General features: G+C 47.0%; 1 pseudogene; it reads right to left on the bottom strand.

Moving 5' to 3' along the window:
- Positions 1–1682: 1682 nt before the first annotated feature.
- On the bottom strand, positions 1683–2747 carry LOC102860778 (annotated as a pseudogene).
- Between the last annotated feature and the right edge of the window lie 2371 nt (positions 2748–5118).

Raw genomic sequence — 5118 nt, 5'->3', positions numbered from 1 at the left:
CACCCATTTCCCTGCCCCACCACCATTCCTTCTATTCTCACCTACTCCTTTCAACACATATCTCCTGCTTTCATATTAAGGATGAGACAATTTAAGTACTGTGGGTTTGGTGCCGAGTGGCAGGTATGAGGGCTTCAGGCAATTGTGATGGTTTTTATGCCCCACGTGGAGTCTGGGGCAAGAAATTTGCCAGCATTTGCGTGTGCCAGAATGGTAAGACTCTCAAGGGCCTGAGGGCCACTCTTTCATTGTTTTTGTCAGATATTTCTCTAGGTCGTATAGCCCTGGTGTATAGCGGTAATTTGTGGTTGCTGTGAGGCTGAACACTGTGACACTTATGTGTCAAATGTGTTAATGGTTGGTTTCCCAATGCAGACAGAGAGTGGGGCAGAGCTCCCTGATTAAAACAAGCTTGGAAGCAGGAGTGGCATCCATTTCCCTAATAGTTTCCCTCTGGAAACCCTATGAACCTGGAGAGAGGATGAAAGACACCCAAGCATTGAGGACTCCCCTTTATAGTGTGGCTAGAAGTTGCCTGCCACTGGATGGCACTTAACAATAACGTGGATCTGCTAATTGCAGCTAAATACCAATTTTTACCTCTCAGTCTTCTGAATATAAATAAAGGGCATGGCTTGCCTTATGGAATAATTCCTTTTTTTTCCTTTCTACATTTTATTATTTCAAACCAGGTGTACAATTCCATAAAACGTGAAAAAAGCAAGGAAGTATTCAATGCTGAAGGGCCTGGGCCTAGGGTGAGGGCAGAAGGGGCCTGGCCCCTCAGCAGGCAGTGGTGGTTCCCAGGTTAGCGCTAAGGAGCTACATTTAGGTTAATGGAGCCAGGGCCCAGGGCCGCTGGGTGGGGCCCTCAGTGATGTTGGCAGTTGTCTGGAACAGCCCTTGGAACCCAGTTCTGTGGAGGGCAGGGCAGGGGTGCTGTCCTCACAGGGGGACAGCCAGCAGAGGGATGGGTGTAAACACACAGACACACTCAAGGCACGGAATCACTGGAGGGTCGGGGAGTGGGTGGGGGTGCTGGTCAGGACCTGACAGTTTTAAATAGTTTTTCTCTAAAAAGTTTTTCCCCCTTTCCTTTCTTTTTTTAAAAAGCTACGAGAATGAGCAGGTGGACTGTGGTCTCCAGGAATGGTGGCATCTCACAATTCTTGTGCTTTTTCCTTTGGGGCCTCCAAGCAGTTGGGGTTGGGAGGGAGGGGTAGGAGGGTAGGAGGCTCCCTGTAAACATCTGGACTTGGGCTGGGATGGGGGGGCTGGTGTTGGGCAAAGCCAGGGGTCCCAGACTGGAGAAGTGGGTGCCTTTCCAGGCACAGGCCTTGGGAGACTCAAGTGTGTGCTCCAACTCCACCACCCCCCGCCCCATCACAGAATAAGACAATGGTTAAAAACCAGAACAAATGTCCAGGAAGGGGGTATCATTCCTGGTACCTCAGACAAAGGCGGGCATCAAACAAGGTGGCCTGTGGCCACCCCTCCCCCAAGTCTTTGGAGCTGAGGGAGGGAGGTGAGGGGAGCCAAGAACAGAGAGTAAAGAAGGGAGAAGCGGCCGGGGGGCACAGGTGGGGAACATGGTCCTCTTGCCCCCATCTTCTTTGGGGGGTTATGGAGAGCAGAGTCGGCAGTGGCCCTGGAGGTACCATCCTGCCAGGCCTCACTGCCCCTTAGAAGAGGCCGCAGTCCTTCAGGTTGTTCTTGATGATGACGTTGGTGACGGCATCAAACACGAACTGCACGTTCTTGGTGTCTGTGGCACACGTGAAGTGCGTGTAGATCTCCTTGGTGTCCTTGCGTTTGTTCAGGTCCTCAAACTTGCTCTGGATGTAGCTGGCTGCCTCGTCGTACTTGTTGGCCCCTGTGTACTCTGGGAAGCAGATGGTCAGGGGGCTGTGTGTGATCTTCTCCTCAAACAGGTCCTTCTTGTTGAGGAAGAGGATGATGGACGTGTCCGTGAACCACTTGTTGTTGCAGATGCTGTCAAACAGCTTCATGCTTTCATGTATGCGGTTCATCTCCTCATCTTCAGCCAGCACCAGGTCATAGGTGCTCAAGGCCATGCAGAAGATGATAGCAGTGACGCCCTCAAAGCAGTGGATCCACTTTTTCCGCTCAGAGCGCTGACCACCCACGGCAAACATCTTGAAGTGTAGGTCCTTGAAGGTGAAGTGCATTTCCACGATGCCTGTGGTCTTCACTCGGGTTCGCAGGACGTCCTGCTGTGTGGGGATGTAGTCGCTTTGTGCAATGCACTCCAGGTCGTTCAGGTAGTAGGCAGCCAAGTCGTTGAGCTGGTACTCCCGAGAGCGGCCGAAGCAGGCCTGCACACCATGGTCAGCCCAGAGTCTCCGGATGATGCCGGACAGGTCCTCCGGGAGCGTGCTGTGCTCCTCGGCTGCGAAGGACAGAGCAAACAGCTGCCTGGCGTCGTCCGCTCGGGAGGGATCAGCAAAGTCAACCTGCAGGTTGCCCATGGCCTTGACAATGGCCATGATGGACTGGATGGTGTTGCTGTAGACGACTGCCCGGTACTGCCGGCACTCCTCCTCCGAGTAGCCATCCTCAGGGATGATCTTCATCTGCTTGACAATGGTACTCTTCCCGGACTCGCCAGCTAGAAGCAGCAACTTCACCTCCCTCGCTGCCTTCTCGCCATCCTCCCGCAGATTCTTGTCAATCATCTTGGAGCGCTCAGCCGCTGCCTTGTCCTCGGCGCTCACGGTGCACCCCATCCCGCCGTCCGCCTGGCCTGGCAGTCCACCCGGCCCCCACACGGCCCTTGGCCCGGCTCGGCCCCGCCCACCCGACTCCGCTCCCGCCACCGGCCCTCTCGGAATAATTCCTTTTTAAAATATAAAACCAAATCACTGATACATCATGGATTTATAACTCTTTCATATAGCCAAAGTATTTTGCTTATAATATCCAAATAAAATGCCAACTTTACAGCATGAGACCATGTTCATTTTTTCAAATTAACTTGGCAAACCCTAAAAAATTATTATTGTCAGTATATTACCACATCATGGAGGGCAAGCAACTACTTATATAGTCAATCTAATGTTAGCCTTTTGATGAAAATTTATTTTAAATGATAAAAGTGTTAAGAACATGACCACCACTGACCACAAATGTCAATGACTGTCTTTACATGTCTGAATTTAAGACCATTTTGTCTTGTGTCCACTCTTTAAAGTGAGTATTTTGATGTCTCTTCCAGTGAGGAGCCTACAAGGACTTAAAAAGTCATCGCAAGATAGAGAGGGCACTGGCTATACAGTACTAGAAATAACAGAAAGGCATGAAAATGCAATCCACATCATTAAGACTGAAATGGCCGAAGTGTCCAACATGTTGGAAAAACAAAAAAGTAGAACAAAAGAGGTGGAGCAGAGAGTCAGTTAGCAGGAAGACAAGAACCTTAACAGAAACATAGAAAAAGAAAAATCAGAGATGAGACATAAAGAAAATTAAGAAAACATTAGAATCATGTGGGATGACATCCAAGGAATAACATACATTTAATTGGAATTCCACAATCTGAGAGGGATAGAGAAACAACTGAGAAAATTGTGGGAGAGGTACAATTTCTCAAGTATTATGAAGAACAAGGAAATCCACATTCAGGAAGCTCAGTGAACACCACATAAGATTAGGCCCCAAAAGGAAAACATCAAGATATATCATAGTCAAATTCTCCAAAACAAAATATAAGAATAGAATTCTGAAAGCAGCACAAGAGAGGAGTCACTAACAAAGGAAAAGCAGTCAGATTAAGTTTTTCTTTTTTCAGCAGAAACCATGCAAGCAAGAAGGCAATGGGATGCAATATACAGAACGTTGAAAGGAAACAAATGCCAACCCAAGATCCTGTACCCAGCAAATCTCTCCATCAAATCTGAAGGAGAAATCACATCCTTTGCAGAAAAGAAAGAACTTAAGAAATTTGTGAAAACAAGACCAAACCTACAAGAACTTTTAAGGGAAATCCTTCACTCAGAGACACCAAAGGAAAGCAGATGGACCATAGTAATAAGAAACAACAACAAAAAGAAACATAACAAAATGGCCACAATAAAATCTAGCGTGAATATAATCACACTTAAAGTGAATTGACTTAATGCACCAATCAAAGAAAAAGAGTAGCAGACTGGATAAAAAAAGCAAAGCCCATTAATATATTGTCTACAAGAGACACATCTAATAAATGAAGAGAAAGATAGATTCAAAATCTAACAGGGTCCTGCCCCATTATATCGAGCAGTTTCGCCAAGAGAAGGGACAAGGATTAAATGAAGACACAGAGAGGCTACAGGTTGATGGCAGATAGCAAAGTTTATTCCCAAACTTCTGTGTTATATCCTTTTTGCAGTGAACAGAAAAACAGCTCAGCCTCAAGGCCAACAATACATTTGTTTTGAAATCCCCACCACCTGCAAACAAGGCTTCCAATTAGCAAGCAAGGCCATCAGAACAGAGTCTTTAGGGAGGGTCATACCATTCCGCACATCCCTGCTTGGCCTTGGGGTTCAAGGAACGGTTAAACTTGTTTTTGCTCCTTTCCAAACATCTGCACATTTAAACCTGGCATGAAATGGCTAATGGCTCACTTTTTAACATCCTACTTTCTTGCGTTCTACAGGACACATCACCTTCCCTTCAGAGACAGTACAACTAAACTTAAGAGACCCAGGACACAGAAAAAAAAAATTGTCAGCAGTTTACGTGTTTGGAATCACAGGAGCCAAGAAAGCTTCAGATACAAGCTGTCAGGTCATGGGTCGGACAATGGGAGATTAATTCTGATGGCATTTGGCAGAAGTGAAGGGGTATCCTGGTGGAGGGCAGAGCTGGGAAATAAGTGGGTCAAGGCACTGGGCTAAGGGCAGGGACTACACTGTAACTAATGGTTAACTCCACAATGAGGGATTTATCTTTAACTGCTCCACAAACTGCTAAACATTCATATTAAGACAGACTAGGAAGAAGGATTGGCCATCCGCTCCTGAAATAGCAGGCCTCTGAAAACCCTATGTACAACACAACACACGTAGACTAACAGAAAGGGCAACCTAGGTAGAAGTTTCAAGCATGGAAATACAA

The sequence above is a fragment of the Elephantulus edwardii genome, unplaced genomic scaffold, assembly GCF_000299155.1.
Source record: "Elephantulus edwardii isolate Elephantulus edwardi_28Jun2011 unplaced genomic scaffold, EleEdw1.0 scaffold00365, whole genome shotgun sequence".
NCBI lineage: Eukaryota > Metazoa > Chordata > Mammalia > Macroscelidea > Macroscelididae > Elephantulus > Elephantulus edwardii.
The sequence above is the reverse complement of the archived record's forward strand: the minus strand, read 5'-3'. Positions and strand labels throughout refer to the sequence as shown.